Below are 19261 nucleotides of genomic sequence, written 5' to 3' on the forward strand. Positions count from 1 at the left end.
GAGGACCCGCCCCGCCCCCGCGCGCCGGCGGTGCGGAGCATGCGCGGTGGCCTGGGGCCGCGCTGAGAGGCCGCGCGTCGCCTTTGGCCGGGTGGGGTGGCCGCGGGGTGCGCTCCTTCGGCGACTCCCGGGCCCTGGTTGGTGGACGCGCCCCGCCACGGCCTGCGTGGAAAGCGAGGTCTCCGCCGGGCGGTTGGTTGGGTCTTTGCTCTCAGGGAGCTTCGCGGGTGTGCAGGCCGAGGTTTCCCGCCTCCCATGCGTGCGCTTTGGACAGGCCGAGGAGAGCTTGGCTCGGAGCGCCAGGGACAGTGTGTAAGAGCCCGAAGTGAGGGGCCTCCTAGAGGAGGTGACCGCAGGGCGAGGGCACGCGGGCGTGAGTCGGGGAGGTGGTCAGGGAGGGCGTCCCGGAGGAGGCGCTGCAGAGCCGAAGCTGAGAAGCCCGGGCCGCAGGGGGGCGGGGAGGGGGCTCCCGGCCGAGCGGAGGGCGCGCACCCAGAGCCCCGGCGGCGACCCGCCCGCTGGTCCCGGGGAGCGGAACGAAGGGCACGCGTGGCTGCCGCGTGCCGAGCACAGGTCTTAGAGTCCCAGTTCAGATGGCGAGACCCCCAGTCCGGGGTGGGGGCGCGCGGGGGTGGGGGCGTGCGGGGCGGGGTGGGAGCGCGTTATTGAGCGGAACGCGTGCGGGGAAGTGTTTCATCCGACGGGGGCTGCAGAAATGCAACGGGATCTCCGTGCCTACTGCGGGGTTTGCTGGGAGGACGTGGTTTGTGTATTTATCGGGCAGAGACCGCAAGTAGGCGGAGAGGGAGACAGGCAGACGGGGAGAAGCAGGCTCCCTGGGAGGGGCTCGATCCCAGGACCTGAGCTCCTGACCTGAGCCCAAGGCAGACGCTTTAACCCCCGGGGCCACCCAGGCGCCCCGCGGGGAGGAAACGTTGAATCGAGCGGTAATTTCCAACCTGCCCCCAGCTCACCGGGTGATCCTCGGCAATTCACCGTTCCCTGGGCTGGGTTTGTGTTTTGCTTAGTGAGGGGCACAGATTTCAATGCCAGGGGGTTAGTTGGGAGAGCAAGTGAGTGAGTGGGGTGGGGCGTCGTGAGATCTTGCGGAGTAACGGGGCCTGCGGTGACCCAGAGAGCTCGTGTTTCACCAAAAGGGGTTCCCAAGTCTAATTTTCCGAGTGTAACTGGTGGAAAAGAGAAAAGCACGCCGTGGCTGCTGGGAGCGCGTTGGCACTCGCTCTGGAAGCGCTGCTGACGCTAGGGGCCGGCCTGGCATGATCAGCCAGGCTGTGGTGGTCTGCTGCTGAGCACCAGCCCCAGACGGAGGCGCTCTCTGATGGGTGCAGAGAAAGACCATTTCATAATCATGTCTGAACACAAAAACAAGAACATCGCCCAAACCACAAAAATGACCAAAGGTAACCTCTACCCGCCTCCCAGTTTGAGTAACTGCTGCTTCTTTACGCAAGAGCAGCTTCAATCCCTGGTCGATTCCTCCTAATGCCTAGATTAAAATTATTAAGATAACTAAAAAGAATTATCCCCACTTCCTACCAATATCCAACCCGGAGCAAATCTCCCTTCTCAAGCCCTCCTCGAAAATCATCTAACCCGAGTGCAAATCCTCTGGTAAGGCCACATTCTTGCTGAGATGTCCGTGATGGGTTCCCAATGCTGTGCTATTTCCCTTGTCCAACTGCAGGTGGGCTCCCACAGATCCTTGGCTGGACGGCCAGAAATGGAGAATCCACAGAGATTCAGCTGAAGCCCTCACTGCTTTGGACCGGGACCCTCAACTCTAGTAATAATGTGCACATCTGAGACCTTTTGTATGTCTGACTGTTTTGTGTTGCCATCCTGCCCATGGCTGGGAGGTAAGTTCTCACTATATGTGAGCTCTGATATTTTTTTTTAAGATTTTATTTATTTATTTGACAGACAGAGATCACAAGTAGGCAGAGAGGCAGGCAGAGAGAGAGAGGAGGAAGCAGGCTCCCTGCTGAGCAGAGAGCCCGATGCGGGGCTCGATCCCAGGACCCTGGGATCATGACCTTAGCCGAAGGCAGAGGCTTAACCCACTGAGCCACCCAGGCGCCCTGAGCTCTGAGCTCTGATATTTTGTTAAGACCCTTCGGTGTTGGGATTATTTTGTTTTCCTTACAATAAGGTCCCCTTTGGTTTTATGGTTTTCCAATTAGATTTTTATTTTTCCGTAGTAAAATTGTTTTCTGGCTTTTTACACCTGCTCCTCTGATCTGTCCTCTTGTTCAGTGCTTTGAATGCCATTTGTCTGTAAGAGGACGCATTTCTAGGGAAAGGACAGGTGTGCAGCCCTGGGTGTCTGAGGGTATCACAAATCTGTTACTGCTCAAACTCTAGTGATGTCCCTCTAAGAAGCTGGAGATGGCAACCACTTAGGGGTCGTATAACCAGTTAGCATGCTTGAGTGTCCTTTGTTACCAGGATAAACCAGAAAAGCACCCTATCAACCAGGGTCCAATAAGTCTGTACTACAACCAGCCTTAGAGGCTATGGGATTTAAAAGGTATCCGCAGACCAGTGTCTTTTGGATAAACGTTGCCTCAGATTGCTATTTTATTTATTTATTTATGATTTTATTTATTTGAGAGAGAAATAGCAGAGAGCACACACTGAGGTGGGGGGAAGGGGAGAGGAAGAAGTTAGAAGCAGGCTCCCTGCTGAGGCTTGATCCCGGGACCCTGGGATCATGACCTGAGCCAAAGGCAGATGCTTCCCCGACTGAGCCACCCAGGCGCCCCGCAGATTGCCATTTTAAACTGCTATAAGGACTTCTTCCTTAACTTTGTCTATGTCCCTGGGAACTGCTTAGTTTCGTTTCTTCTGCCCAGAATCAGGACATTTTTTTCTGGCCCCTGTCAATGATAATTGGCCTTTGGCCAAGTTCTGCAAATACAGGGCTGCACAGCACCATCCTTGTGGATCCTTGTCTCAACGAAAACTGGGCCAAATTTCTGCTTCCTTCTCACAGTCACACTAACTTGTATCCTTACCTTTCTGACATCATCTCACTAGGGACAAGTTAGGACTGCAGTGGTCCCTAACAGGACTTTATTTGAGAGGGACCTCAGAACAAAAAAAAAAAAAAAAGGAAGAAACCCCCATGAAGAGGTTATTTGTCTCGTTTGTTTAAAAGAGAGATTATTAGGGCACCTGGGTGGCTCAGTGGGTGAAAGCCTCTGCCTTCGGCTCAGGTCATGATCCCAGAATCCTGGGATCTCTGCTCTGCAGAAAGCCTGCTTCCTCCTCTCTCCCTGCCTGCCTCTCTGCCTACTTGTGATCTCTGTCAATTAAATAAATAAAATCTTAATAAAAAAAAAAAGAGAAAGTTTATTTTATGCGGTACCTGGCTGGGTCAGTTGGTGGAACGTGTTACTCTTGATCTCACGGTTGTGAGTTCAAGCCCCACATTGGGTGTGGAGCCTACTGTTTTTTTAGACCAGTCAATATTTTTCTGTTGTGGTTTTTTTTTTTTTTTCAAGATTTTATTTATTTATGAGAGAAAGAAAGAGGGAGAGAGAGTGAGAAAACAAGCATGGGGAGGAGCAAAGGGAGAGGAAGAAACAGGCTCCCCACTGAGCAGGGAGCCCTATGTAGGGCTGGATCCTAGGACCCTGCGATCGTGACCTGAGCCAAAGACAGATGTTTAACTGACTGAGCCACCCAGGTATCCCATGTGGAGCCTACGTTAAGAAAAAAAAAAGGTCGGGGGTGGATGCCTTGGTGGCTCAATAAGTTAAGTGTCTGCCTTTGGCTCAGATCATGATCCTAGGGTCCTGGGATCAAGTCTCACATCAGTCTCTTTGCTCAGTGGGGAGCCTGCGTCTCCCTCTGTCCCTCCCCTGCTCGTGCCCTCTCTCTCTCTCTCTTTCTCTTAGAGATAAATAAATAAATAAAATCTTTTTAAAAAAAGATCCGAGGACCCTGAGATTATGACCTGAGCCGAAGGCAGAATCCTAACCCACTGAGCCACCCGGGCACCCCAAAAAGGCCTTAGTTCTAAGATAAGAGTTTTTGGCATAATCCAATGTCTTTAAATTTTAATTTGCCATGTAAAAATAATATTTTGATGAGTGTAAAACTAACCCCGATCTTACACCAATTAGTTTTCTCATGATTTAAGCCTTCTTATTTTTTATGTTGATTTTTTTAACTAGGCTCCATACTGAGGGTGGAACCCAAGGCAGGACTTGAACTCATGACCCTCAGATCAAGTCCTGAGCTGAGATCAAGAGTCAGACACTTAGGGGTGCCTGGGTGGTACAGTCAGTTGGGCTTCCAACTCTTGGTTTCAGCTGGGTTGTCATCTCAGGGTTGTTGGGATTGAGTCCCAGGCCAGGCTCTGTGCTTTGCTTGGGATTTTTCTCTCCCTCACCCTCTGCCCTTCCTGCTTGTGTTCCTTCTCTCTCTGTTTAGAATAAATAAATAAATCTTAAAAAAAAAAAAACAAAAACGAGTTGGAGCTTAACTGACTGTGCCACCTAGGCACCCCTTTTGTATTGATTTTAAAAGTTAAGTAAATTATCATGGTTTTCATATATTATTTACCTAAATTGTTTTTAGTCACCATGTTGTACATTATATCTCAGAACTTATTTGTCTTGTAATTAGAGGTTTGTACCCATTTCCCCCACCCCAACCCCCTGCCTCTTTCAGCCACCAATCTGTTCTGCTTCTGTGAGGTGGTTTTTTGTTTGTTTGTTTGCTTGTTTGTTTAGATTCCACATATAAGCGAAATCATATGGTATTTCTCTTTCTCTAAATTATTTCACTTAGCCTAACACCTTCGAGGCCCATGCTTGTCACAAATGGCAGGATTTCTTTCCTTTTTATGGCTAATATTCCATTGTGTATATGTGCCAAATCTTAATCTGTTTATCCAAAGGACACTTGGGTTGTTTCCATATCTTGGCTATTGTAAATAAGGCTTCAGGGTTACCTGGGTGGCCTTCAGCTCAGGTCATGATCTCAGGGTCCTGGGATCAGGCCCTGCAACAGGCTCCCCGCATCTCACTCTCTGCTCAGCAGGGAGCCTGCTTCCCCCTCTCTCTCTGCCTGCCTCTCTGCCTACTTGTGATCTCTGTCTCTCTGTCAAATAAATAAATAAAATATCTTTAAAAAATAATGCTTGAATAAACATAGGGGTACATGTATCTTTTTGAATTAGTATTTTCATTTTCTTTGAGTAAATACTCAGTGGTGGAGTTCCTGGATTATGTACTGCTTCTCTTCTCCTCCATACTGTTTTCCACAGTGACTGCACCAGTTTACATTTGCAATGACTGGACCCCGGGTTCTCTCTTCTCCACATCCTTGCCAACACCTGTTTTTTTTTTTTTTTTTCTTTCTTGTGTTTTTGATACTAACCATTCTAACTAGTATGGTGTGATATCTCATTGTGGTTTTGATTTGCATTTCCCTGATGACTAGTGATGTTGAGCATCTTTTCATGATTCTGTTGGCCATCTCTATGTCTTCTTTGGAAAAATGTCTGTTCCGATCCTCTGCCCATTTTAAAATCAGATTGTGTTGTGTTTTTTTTTTTAAGATTTCATTTATTCATTTGACAGACAGAGATCACAAGCAGACAGAGGCAGGCAGAGAGAGAGAGAGGAAGGGAAGCAGGAGCAGAGATCCCAACGTGGGGCTCGATCCCAGGACCCCAGGATCATGACCCGAGCCGAAGGCAGAAGCCTTAACCCACTGAGCCACTCAGGTGCCCCCAGATTGTGTTTTTTGGTGTTGTGTAAGTTCTGTATATATTTCAGAAAATGGTTCCCTTATTGGATATGTCATTTACAAATGTCTTCTTGTATTTAGTAAGTTGCCCTTTTTTTTTTTTTTTAAGATTTTATTCATTCATTTGAGAAAGAGAGACAGAGAGAGCACAAGCAGGGGGAGAGGCAGAGGGAGGGGGAGAAGCAGACTCCCCACTGAGCTGGAAGCCTGATGTGGGGCTCCATCCCAGGACTGGAGATCAGATCTGAGCCACCCACGCTTCCCACCTTTTTGTTTTGTTGATAGGTTCCTCTGCTATGCTAAAGCTTTTTATTTTAGTGTAGTCTCAATAGATTATTTTTGTCTCTGTTCTCCTTGCTTGAAGAGACATATCTAGAAAAATGTTGCTAAGGCTGATGTCTAAGAGATTACTCGTTATGAGTTTTTTTTAAGAAATTTTGTGGTTTCAGGTCTCACATTTAAGTCTTTAATCCATTTTGAGTTTATTTTTGTGTACGATGTAAGACAGTGGTCCGGTTTTGCATGTAGTTGTCCAGTTCCCCCAGCACCAGTAACTGAAGAGACTTCCTTTCCCTGTTGTATATTCTTGCTGCCTTTGTTGTAGATTAATTGACCATATAAGTGTGGGTTAATTTCTAGAGTCTTTTTTGTTCCATCGATTTATGTGTCTATTTTTGTGCCAGCATCATACTCTTTGGATTACTATAACTTTGTAGTATAGCTTGGAATCTGAAATTGTGATACCTCCCACTTTGTTGCTCTTCCTCATTGTTTTGGCTACTCAGGGTCTTTCGTGATGTCATAAAAATTTTAGAATTCTTTGGTGCTTTTTAGTTATACTCTTGTTTTTTTTTTTTAAGATTTTATTTATTTATTTGACACAGATAGAGAGACAGTGAGAGCGGGAATACAAGTAGGGGGAGTGGGAGAGGGAGAAGCAGGCTTCCCTCTGAGCAGAGAGCCTAATGCGGGGCTCAATGCCAGGACACAGGATCATGACCTGAGCTGAAGGCAGACACTTAAGGACTGAGCCACCCAGGTTCTCCTGGGTTATTTTTGAAAAGATTCCTTATTTTTGAAAAAAGTTAAGCTCCTAATAACCATTGTTGCCCATTACTATGTCTTTTTACATTGCCCACTGTAAGGGCCTGCCCCTCCCAGAGGAACTTGCTTGTGGACCCCGGATGTAGGGGCGGGGCAGGCCGGGTGGAGATGTCCAATCGGTGGGGTGCGTGTATATCCACTAGGGTGACTTGAGATCCGATTGGCCACCTGTGTAGGGGCGGGGCTCAACCAACCGCATAAAGGTTGCTGTGCGGCCCGCAGGGGAGGAGAGCTGTGGCGGGAGCCGGAGGGAGAGTCCGCGGAGTGGAGGAGCTGTGACAGCTCCTGTAAGAGCTGGAACCGCCGCCTGCGGTCCCGCCTCTGGCGGCCCTGAGCCGCAGCCTCCAGCGGCCTGCGGTACCACCTCCGGACGTCTCGACTCAGCGGCCCTGAGCCTCCGCCTGCAGCTTCCAGCCGCCTGGGGGGGGGGGGTCCCGCTCCGCCCTCCAGCCGCCTGCAGCCTTCATCCGGGGGTCCCGCTCCGCCCTCCAGCCGCCTGCAGCCTTCAGCCGCCTGCAGTTTCGAGCCGCCTGCGGTACCACCTCCGGAGGTCCCCTCTCCGGCGGTCCCGAGACCTCAGCAGTCCAGCTGTCTGCACCTGCAGCCTCAAACTCAGCGGTCCTAAGACACCAGCGGTCCAGCTGTCCGCAATCCCGACGCCTGCAGCCCCGAGATGCCAGTGGCCCCAAGAGGCCAGCGGTCCCAAGAGGCCAGTGGCCCTGGTACCCAATGGCTCCTAGCTGCCAGCAGCCTGGCCGCAAAATGCCTCGCCACCCTGACCCATGAGCGGCCTTTGCAGCGTGGCCTCCTCTGGGTGGCAGCCTTGTGAGAGAAGAGTCCTGGGGAACAGATCTGTGTCATCGGGGTGGTTCTCCTTGTCATTGTTGCTGTCATCATTGCCTCTTCGTCTTCGGGAGCGGCCTTGTCTGGAGTAGCCTCTTCTTGGGAGCGGCTCCAACCGGGGAGCGGCCTCCTGCGGAGCGGCCTTCTTGGGAGTGACCTTGTCGGGATCATCGTCCTCGCCTTTTCGTAAGAGGTAGCCCTGACCGGTCAGTTTGATTCTTGATGCTTGGCGCGAAATGAAGTTTTGCTTGACCTTCGCTTTCTATCAGTCTTGTTCCTTTGATCACGGACCCTAAGACTAATAAAGGAATTCAACAAAGTTGTAGGAATCAAAATGGACACATAAAAATCAGTTCTTTCCATATGCTAACAACGAGCAATATGAAAATGAAATTAAGGAAAACCATTCCATTTACAATAACATCAAAAATAATAAAATACTTAGGAATATGCTTAATCAAGGAGACAAAGGGCTCATACACTGAAAACTATAAGACGTTGCTGAAAGGAAGGTTTAAGGAAGATGGCCATGTTTATGAGTTGGAAGAATTAATATTGTTCAGATGTTGATACTACCCAAATCCACCTAAAGCCCAACAGTGATTTTTGCAGAAATATGATAATCCATCCTATAATTCATATGGAATCTCAATGAACCCTGAATACCCAAAATTATTTTGAAAAAGAACAAAATTAGGGATGCCTGGGGTGGGGGGCTCAGTCTGCTAAAAGCATCTGCCTTCAGCGCAGGTCATGATCCCAGGGTCCTGGGATCAAGTCCTGCATTGGGATCCTTGCTCAGCAGGGAGTCTGCTTCCCCTGCCTGCTGCTCCCCCTGCTTATACTCTCTTACTTCTCTCTCTCTCTGACAAATAAATAAAATAAAATCTTAAAAAAAAGAAAAATAACAAAATTGAAGATCTCACACTTTCTTGTTTCAAAATGTATTACAAAGCTATAGTGATTAAAACAGAGTGCCAACTGGCACAAGACAGACATTTACACCAATGGAATAGAACAGAGAGTCCAGAAATAAACCCTCAAACATATGGTCAAATGATTTTCAGCAAGGATACCAACATCATTCAATGGGGGAAAGCTAGACTTTTCAACAAATGTTGGGAAAACAGGATCTCCACATGCAAAAGAATGAAGATAAACCTTTACCTTAACCCATATACAAAAGATCATTCAAAATGCATGGAAGAATTAAACATAAGACCTGAAATTATAGTCTTAGAAGAAAACATAGGGGAAAATCCTCATGATGTTGGATTTGGCAATAATTTCTTGAATATGACACCAAAACCACAAACAAACAAACAAAAATAGATAAACCGGACTACATAAAATTTAAAATTTCTGTGCATCAAGGGACACAATCAACAGAGTGAAGAGACAACTCGTGAAATGGGAGGAAATATTTGCCAATCCAGTATCTGCTAAAGAGTTAATATCTGGAATATATAAAGAAATCCTACACTAACAACAGCAACAACCAAAAATTAACCTGATTAAAAAGTAGACAAAGCCCTTAAATAGGGGCGCCTGGGTGGCTCAGTTGGTTAAGTGGCTGCCTTCAGCTCCAGTCATGATCCCAAGGTCCTGGGATCAAGCTCCGTACTGGGCTCCCTCAGTGGGGTATCTGCTTCGCCCTTTCCCTCTGCCCCTCCCCCTGCATCCCCCAAAGAAGATATACAAATAACCAACAACACATGAAAAGATGCTCAACATTACTAATCATTAGGGGAATGCAAATCAGAACCAAAATTAGTTACCACTTTTTAATCTATTATGCTGGCTACTCTAAAAGGGGGGTGGATAGCAAGTATTGGCAAAGATACAGCAAAACTAGCCTTGTAAACTGCTGGTAGGAATATAAATTTGTGCAGCCATATGAAAAATAATATGGTGGCTCTTTTTTTTTTTTTTTTAAAGATTTCATTTATTTATTTGACAGAGAGAGGAGACACAGCCAGAGAGGGAACACAAGCAGGGCAAGTGGGAGAGGGGGAAGCAGACTCCCCACTGAGCAGAGAGCCCGATGCGGGGCTCAATCCCAGGACCCTGGGATCATGACCCAAGCTGAAGGCAGACACCCAACAACTGAGCCACCTGGGCGTCCCGTATGGTGGCTCTTCAAAAAGTTAAAACTAGACCTACCGTATGATCCAGCAATTCCACTTCTGGTTGTATACCCAAAAGAATTGAGAGCAGAGTCTCAAAGAGCTATTCATAGCAGCATAGTTACAAGAGCCAGAAAATAGAAGCAACCCATGTGCCTATTAACAGATGAATATCAGGGTAGACAAAATATGGTATCTACATACAATGAAATATTATTCAGCCTTAAAAAGGGAGGAAATTCTTGGCGTCTGGGTGGCTCAGTGGGTGAGGCCTCTGCCTTAGGCTCAGGTCATGATCTCAGGGTCCTGGAATCGAGTCCCGCATCGGGCTCTCTGCTCAGTAGGGAGCCTGCTTCCCTCTCCGCCCTCTTTAAAAAAAAAAAAAGACAATTCTGACAGATGCTCTATAATATGAGGACATGATGCTAAGTGAAATAAGCCAATCACAAAAAGACAAACACTGTATGATTCTACTGTTATGGGGCACTAAAACAGTGAAATTCATAGACAGAAAATAGAATGGTGGTTTCCAGGGGCTGCGGGGAAAGGAGAATGGGGAGTCATTATTTAACGACAGAGGTTCAGTTTTGCAAGATGAAAAATGTTCTGGAGCTGAATGGTTGTGATGGTTGCACAAGGTGAATGCACTTAACACAACTGAACAACACCTTAGAAGTGTCCTATACGCTTAAAAATGGCTAAAATGCTAAGCCATAAGATTTATCGTATGTGTATTTTGCCATAATTAATAATTTAAAAAAGAAAGAAAAAAACAAAAAATTCCACACAGCCTTGGATTTTAGAATTCCAAGCCACAATCTTGGATTTGTCCTTAGAAGCTCATCCCAGATATTAAATCAGTTCAGATGGGAAATTCATTATCCTCCCCCATCCTGCAAGCTGATGGAGGGTAAAAAAACATATTTATACTGCTACTGGGTTACACTTTCAGGTTAACTCATGACTTTAAGGTGCATCAGAAATAGAAGTTCTAACTTAGAAAATCAGTGTAAAATTGAACATCAGTTCAATTTTCTATTTTCAATAGAAAATCAGTGTAAAATTGAACACTTGTATATGCTATTATGGGGGTTCTGGGCCTGTTTGCCGTCAGATCCACTTCTCATCGTCCTCTGATGTGCTCAGTTTTTTGGCCGGTTGATCACTACAGGCTGCACAACTCAGGCAGCCATGTCAGCTGGCTTCCGGTTCAAGCAGTGGAAAGCGATGGAGGGAGCCTGTAAAGCAGATGAAGGAAGAAGCCAGGGGGTTTCTCTCCCAGCACCTCCTCCACCCTCATTCCCATCACCATGTCATGTAGCTTCCTCTGTGATGACTCTAGCTTCCACATGGGGTCAGGTCCCACGGGAGAGGCTAGCCATAATTCCAGCTTCTCCAGATAACCCTGGCCCTGGGATCTGGTAACGCTTTGTTCCACCACTGTAGGTAGCAGTGGTAACAGGTTTCTGCTATTGTTAATTTTTGGCTTGCCTTACCATCTCTCTCTCTCTTTTTTAAAAAGATTTTATTTATTTATTGGAGAGAGAGAATGAGAGAGAGCATGAGAAGGGGATGGGTCAGAGGGAGAAGCAGACTCCCCGCTGAGTCCGATGCAGGACTCCATCCCAGGACTCCAGGATCATGACCTGAGCCAAAGGCAGTCGCCCAACCAACTCAGCCACCCAGGCACCCCGCCTTACCATCTTTTGTTAGGCTTCTCAGCCATTGGTTATCATACCCCTCAGCAATAAAAAGGAACAAACTATTGAAACATGCAAGAACTTAGACCTCAGGGGAGTTATACTGAATGAAAAAAGCCAATCACAATATGTTCCATAATGTATGATTCCATTTATATAACATTTGGCGTTCTAGAAACGCCAAAATCATGGAGATGGAAAACAGAGTAGTGGGATCAAGCCCCACATCGGGCTCTCTGCTCAGCAGGGAGCCTCCTTCCCCCTCTTTCTCTGCCTGCCTACTTGTGATCTCTCTCTCTTTCTCTCTCTGTCAAATAAAATCTTTAAAAAAAATTTTTTTTAAAAGATAATACGATGGATCTTTGTGGTGAAGCAACATTCTGTATCTCGATGGTGATAATGTGATAAAATTCAGTATGCACATAAACACAAATGAATGCACGTAAAACAGATGAAATCGGAATTGTCTGTGGATTGTCCCAGTAGCACTTTCCTGATTGTGACCCAGTACTGTGATGATGTTAGATGTTACCATCAGGATAGTTATCATTTCTTTGGATAAATGTTCAGCACTGGAATTACTGGAATTACTTGTGGCTCTATTATTATTTCCAAATAAAAGTGATTAAAATTTTAGAAAGAAACAGAGATTTCCTGACTTCTCCCTCTAAAATGGACAGCACATTAAGAACTTTTAGATGTTTCGTTGCTATCGAAGAGGTAAGCATAGTCAAAGTGGAGTTTAGCAAGAATGCTCCTTGATATTGCCGACACAGCAGAGATAAATTGACAACATTGAACGAACATGAGTGGTGGCGACTTTCAGGGTAATGCAGAGGATGTTTCCAACGCATATCCTGACTGCCAATGACCTATCCCTGCAATGCTATAAAGGTAGGACATGGACAGGAACCAAAGCCTCCAGGCCATGTGAACAACTCCAAATGAATCATGAGTATATTCTGGTTATTTTTGTTTACTCCAGGACAGATTGAGACTTTCTCTTGCCAGAGAGCTAACACATCCTGGTGGAGAAAAATGACTTGAAAATTTAAAATTCCCAAGAAGGGGTTTCAGTTTATCTCTCTGCTAACAGAAACACATATTTCCCTCGTACCGTTATTTTCTTAATTGACTTGGAAAATAAATTTTTTTTTTGGAAAATAAATTTTTTGTATCATCTACCATCTTTGGCAAAAATAAGAGAACTAAAGAAATACGAAAACTCAGGATTATCAAAATTCTCAGAAACCCCAAGCCACTGTACCACAAGATCAATCCCCTGTAGGATCCACAAGTTATTTCCGTCTGCGCTAACTGTTGCGGGCATCTGGGAATTACTTCAATCCTAGACTGATCCCACTGTAAGCTTATAGGACTAATTTCTGCAGGGACTTATATAATACCTCCAGACTTATCACCAATAAGAACAAGCTATATTGTCAAAACACCCGCCTAAGCAGCATGATCTGATACCTGGAGATTTGGTCTTCTGGAAAAGGATCAAGAAAAAACTGCCTATGAGCCTCTACAAAAAGGACTTTTAACAGATAAGTGACACAGAAATAAATTCCCAAGTTGTTGATCCCAGGGCTTATATTTCCCAGCTAAGACACACATCACTTTCTCCTGAGTACTGGGCATCTAGTTCATTAGGGGACCTCACACTGAGGATTCTTAGCAGTTCTCTTAGAAGTTGCTGACTGTGGGCAGTGTCTGTCCCAGGAGATGAAACAAGATGCTAATTGAACAGCTTCTGCAGAAGACAACAGAACAAGATTGATGCTTTAGTTCTTCAGGATCTTTTTCCATACCCTTTGTTCTCTGAAAAATCTTAGCTGTTTTTGTCTTCAACACCCCCTCTTTAACTGACTGAAGTTTTCTTAATATGATCTTCTCTATGGGGATACGGGGTGGCTCAGTTGGTTAAACGTCTGCCTTCAGCTCAGGTCATGATCCCAGGGTCCTGGGATTTAGCCCCGCATCCAGGGCTCTCTGCTCAGCGAGGAGCCTGCTTCCCTTTCTCCCTCTGCCTGCCTCTTTGCCTACTTGTGATCTCTCTCTCTCTGTCAAATAAATAAATAAAATCTTAAAAAAAAAAAAAAAAGAAAAAATATGCTGTTGCGTATTTCTTAGACCTTAGCTACTGCTCTGTTTTTTTTTTCTGATAGGTAGGCAATGCTCAATTATTTTACACATGTGCATATTATAAAAATATTAAAATCACATATTGAAAGTTATCACTAATCCAAGTATAATATACCATTTTACTTTATTTTGATTTTTTTTAAGATTTATTTATTTGTAAGAAAGAGAGAGAGAGAGTCGGGGGAGGGGCAGAGGAGAGGGATGGAGAATCCTCAAGCAGATTCTCTGCTGAGTGTGAAGCCCAATGCGGGGCTCAATCCCAGGACCCTGAGATCACGACCTGAGCCAAAATCAAGAGCCATTGCCTAACAGATGGAGCCATCCAGTTGTTCTACAATATGCCATTTAAAATTTATTTTTATTTTCCTATTTTTATTTATTTATTTTTAAAAAGATTTTATTTATTTGACAGACAGAGATCACAAGTAGGCAGAGAGGCAGGCAGAAAGAGAGGGGGAAGCAGGCCCCCTGCTGAGCAGAGAGCCGGATGCGGGGCTCGATCCCAGGACCCTGAGATCATGACCTGAGCCGAAGGCAGCGGCTTAACCCACTGAGCCACCCAGGCGCCCCTGTATGGTATTTCTATTTTTAATTTTGTGAGGTAGCTCCATACTGTTCCCCACAATGCTTGTACCAATTCATGTTCCCACCAACAGTGCGAGAGGGTTCCCTTTTTTCCACATCCTCACCAACACTTGTTATTTGTATCGCTCTGAATTTAACTCATTGTTGGATGTGTTGCCTCTCCACCTAATCCTGCTGACCAAAAAAAAAAAAAAGTAGTAGCCTCAAATACTTTAGAAGGCAGATCCTTCCACAATTCCTTTCTGGTCTTAAGTTTTCTTCACATAATTAATTCCAAAGTTTGGTACTATAAAAATTTGGATCTGGACAAAATGTTTCTGCTGAGGTCATTATATCTGTACCAGTTAAACCTAGGTTATCAGGAATGGGAACTAATGTTGGGGCTATTCTTGCTACAGACACTCTAACCTATTTACATTAATTGTGTAACTCTGCTCGAGGAATCTGTCCACCTCAAGAGTACAAAAACTGGTATATACTTATTGTGATAAATGATATTTATCTTTCAGTCCAACCTATGCCTCACTGGGATCCTAACTTCTTATTTAGAGATCAAGCTTTTGCCTCCTACTAACTTATCCTACACATTCAGGGTGATTGTTAGAGCCTCTCAGATATTTCCAACTATCACCTCTCCAGTGGGTCATGTTTTTCTGACAATGGTACCTAGAAAACACTGAAATGAGACAAGAACAAGCTACTCAGGAAAACTCCCAGGAGGCGTAACCTATTCCCTTACCATGCATATAATATGAGCTTCATTTCCCTAAAGAAGGATAATACTACTGGAGAAGATGATCCAAAACTTGTCTTTAACCCCAGCAGACATCATAAATGACACAACATCCAATTTAAATTTATTAACCCAGGGGAAAATTGTGCTTTAGCCAACACCTCTTGCTGCACCTACATAAATACAGGTCAAGTAGAAAACTCTGTAACTATGCTAAAAAAAAGTCACCTGAATTTCTAAAAAAGACAAGCTGGACTTTGGGTCATGTTTTCATTGCCTGGATTTGATAACCTAGAGCTCTGTCTTCAGGGCCTATTACAGGAAATCATAACCATTTTTTTTCTGGTAGTTTCCAGGAAGATAGTTGGCTGATGTAGCATCTTCAGAGTCTTAAATGATACTGTGCAACCATCATCATGTCAGAGAACTCAACAACTCTAGCTGTAACAAAAGGAAAAGCTGAGACGGATCTAAGTCTAACTATGGATGTTCTCTCCACAATCTCCTAATGAGCAAAGTCTTGGAAAAGGTGAAGAGTTGGGTAGTAGACTAACGTCCTGAGGCTGACTTCATCTGCCCTGGGCTAAGAGGAAGGCTGAGACAGAGAAGGCGTCCTCGGACAGCCTGGTGCTGGCTTGGCACCACCATCAAGACTTCGGTGTTGAGAGGAGCCACTATGACACGGACAACTAGACTGGGTTTTCTCTTGATGAGCACGAACAGTTTCACAAAATACCAACACAACAAGACAAAGCCTCCACTGCGACAGATCAAGACAAAAACAAGACCAGTCCCTCATGACTGAACACAGACAAAAACAAGAACATTATCCAAACAGAAATGACGAAATATCCTCATCCTGGCTAATATGATAATTATGCTCTTTTATCAATTATAGTTTTAGTTTTGCTCCTTCCCCCCCCCCCACATTTCAGATAAAATGTTTTAAGCTATCCAGGAGTGTCTGGGGGGCTCAGTCAGTTAAATGTCTGCCTTCAGCTCAGGTCATGATCCTGGGGTCCTGGGGTCGAGCCCTGCACCTGGGCTTCCTGCTCAGCAGGGAGTCTGTTTCTCCTGCTCCTCCTGTTTGTGCTCTCTCTCTCAAATAAATAAAATAAAAATTTTAAGCAATCCAATCTCAGAACTATGCCTTCTCCCTCATAGCATTCAAACCGGCAAAGGCCCTTTCCTTGAGTCTTCTCCAGAAACCGAACACAAGCTTAAGTCCTATAAGAAGTCATTTCTAACACCTTCTTACTGAGATGCCCTACAATTTCCCATACTGTGTGGTCTCCTTTATTGCAATGAGTCAACAAGCCCAATTTTGTTTAATTACAGCTGTATTCTTGGTGCCATTTGACAGGAGGGCATTGTCACTGGAAACTGGCAATTGGCTTTTTTTTTTTTTTTTTTTTACTGAAAGATAGTGATTTTTAATTTTTTTTTATTTTTTAAAGATTTTATTTATTTATTTGACAGACAGAGATCCCAAGTAGGCAGAGAGACAGGCAGAGGGAGAGGGGGAATCAGGATCCCTGCTGAGCAGAGAGCCCGATGCGGGGCTCCATCCCAGGATCCTGGGATCATGACCTGAGCCGAAGGTAGACGCTTAACCCACTGAGCCACCCAGGCGCCCAAGATATTGATTTTTTAAAAAGTTAACTCAAAACAAGTTTCAAGCAGTCTGAAATCATGGTACAGGTCTGTGGGTTTGATTTGGCCCAAGGGCTGCGGGTTTGGAACTTTCAGCTGGATGATCCCTTCTGGATGTAAAGATGAATGCTATGAATAGTTAACAGCCATTAACTATCTAAGCTGACCCAGGGACTGAACACAGACTTGCACATGTACTGTTTTATTTCATGTTCTTTTCTACTTGAGTCATTCAGAACCCTCTGAATTCCATTCATGCTGTGCCATTCGCAAGGCTGCCTGCTGCACGTCTAACTATAAATGAGGTCAAATCCCTATTTACAGGAAGATGCTGATGTATACTGGTTCCTTCCCACTGTGAGCCTGTAGCCATAGGAACTGCGATCAAGTACACAATAACACCTCCATGATCAAATCCCCGGGGAGCAAAGTTCGTTTTCATGAAGCTGGTCTGACTAGTGAGCAATCTGGGGGACTTTCTGGGCTTCGCAGCAGTGTGCCGCCTCCTGACTTTCGGCTGGCTTTGGCGGAGAAGAAAGCAGATCTGTCTCAGGTATGGGCTTCTTCTTCTTTTTTTTTTTTTTTAAAGATTTTATTTATTTATTTGACAGACAGAGATCACAAGTAGGCAGAGAGAGAGAGAGAGAGAGAGAGAGAGAAGAGGAGGCAGGCTTCCCACTGAGCAGAGAGCCCGATGCGAGGCTCAATCCCAGGACCCTGAAATCATGACCTGAGCCGAAGACAGAGGCTTTGACCCACGGAGCCACCCAGGCGCCCCTCAGGTATGGGCTTCTGATTGGGAGCTGGGACTGAGCCAGGCAGAAAAGGCTGTGGGGAAAATTCTTCCAGCCATGCTATTCCCGAGGAGAAAGCAGGAGAAGGGCACTGTACACCAGGTTCCATGGTCTCTGAAGGCTTTACCTGTTCTCTGAGTGTATGAATGGTGCCTAGAATATAGGATTCTGCCATCACCCAGGGCATTGGCTAGAAACTTTCAGGACCCTCCCAGCACTAGAATCATAGAAGCGAGGGACCCGATTCTATGATGGTTTTGGCTTGTGACAGTGGGAGGGAACAGAAGAAATTTTAGGCTGATTGTTGGAGTTCATACCCCACTAGCTCACTTCCTTTTCTGCAGCCTCGATTTCCCATACAATATGCCTTCCCTCTGTTCTCCAAAAAGTCCGGGGACCCATGGCGTTCTCTAACTGCCTGAGGTGAGCCCTGGGAATCTTAAGCCCACTCAGCCCCTGACTTTCCCCTTTCCTCTGCTCTGTGGACCAAGGTTTCTGCCTCAGTTCCCCTGAATGTCAAAACAGTTTTCCTAGGACTGGAGCTAGCCCTGACTCCTTGGCATTCCAGACTCCCTTGGCCAGTGGTGGCCCTTGGAGTCAAGACTGCCTTCCTGCGCTCGTAATGTCAGGCTGAGCCTTGCCGTAAGAAACTGATTACTCAGAACCCCAATTCTGAGAGTCTCTGACTGCCCCTCATGTACTATGTGGGTCGTAACAGCCTGAATCAAGATGCTTTGGGTACAGTCCTGTGCGCCATGGCCACATCGCTCAGGGAGTGGCTCTATGCCAGATCAGGTTCCCAGTCCAGATCCCCAGTGCCAGTCTTGCTCTCTTTACCACCAGACCATTCTGCTAACAAGACATCTCTCTGGCCAAGCTGCTCATTTTGAAAGAGATGACCAAGGAACGTAATGAGATAAAGACAGAGACAGAGACAGAGAGAGGGAGAGAAAGAGAGAGAGAGAGATTAGGACAGAGGTTCCTAAAAAAGATCTGTCATTTTTCAATCAATCAATCAATCAATCATCTGAAACATAATGGAGGTCTGCATCTCTTTTCCTTCCTTGCCCAATATGCACCTATGAGGCTTCTTTTTATTTATTTAAAATTTTATTTATTTGTTTGACAGAGAGAGACACAGCGAGAGAGGCAGAGGGAGTGGGAGACGGAGAAGCAGGCTTCCCGCTGAGCAGGGAGCCTGATGTGGGGCTTGATCCCAGGAGCCTGGGATCATGACCTGAGCTGAAGGCAGATGCTTAACGACTGAGCCACCCAGGCACCGCTTCTTTTTATTATTTAGAAAAACTTTAATTATTATTGAAAAGCTGATACACATGATAAACAATTCAAACAATAACAGAGTATGCAGGGGTACCTGGGTGGCTCAGTGGGTTAAAGCCTCTGCCTTCAGCTCGGGTCATGATCTCAGGGTCCTGGGATGGAGCCCCGCGTCGGGCTCTCTGCTCGGTGGGGACCCTGCTTCCTCCTCTCTCTCTGCCTGCCTCTCTGCCTACTTGTGATCTCTGTCTGTCAAATGAATAAATAAAATCTTTTAAAAAAATAACAGAGTATGCAGTATAAAATATGTTTCCCCCCAACCCTGACCTCTAATTCTCCTTTCTAGAGGCAGCCCCTGTCTTCAGAGTTTCTCCTTTATCTTCCTAAAACATACTACACACATATAAGCATGTGTGTATCTCATCTCCTCCTTTTTGTGAAACACACGTTAACGTGCTATTTGTTTTCCTACATTATACTGTTTCCACTTGAATAAACTCCACCTAGAGCCTATTT

General features: G+C 45.6%; 1 long non-coding RNA gene across 3 annotated transcripts; it reads left to right on the plus strand.

Annotated features, from left to right (window-relative positions):
* Nucleotides 1-19: 19 nt before the first annotated feature.
* Nucleotides 20-12169, plus strand: LOC132026740 (uncharacterized). 3 transcript variants are annotated; one of them, XR_009406980.1, is made up of 3 exons: nucleotides 20-346; nucleotides 1706-1877; nucleotides 5613-12169. It is a non-coding gene; the product is annotated as an uncharacterized LOC132026740 (long non-coding RNA). The 3 variants fall into 3 exon arrangements; XR_009406981.1 differs by having other exon boundaries at nucleotides 7108-12169; XR_009406979.1 differs by having other exon boundaries at nucleotides 20-312.
* Nucleotides 12170-19261: the final 7092 nt, after the last annotated feature.

Source organism: Mustela nigripes, chromosome 11 (genome assembly GCF_022355385.1).
Source record: "Mustela nigripes isolate SB6536 chromosome 11, MUSNIG.SB6536, whole genome shotgun sequence".
NCBI classification, from domain to species: Eukaryota; Metazoa; Chordata; class Mammalia; order Carnivora; family Mustelidae; genus Mustela; species Mustela nigripes.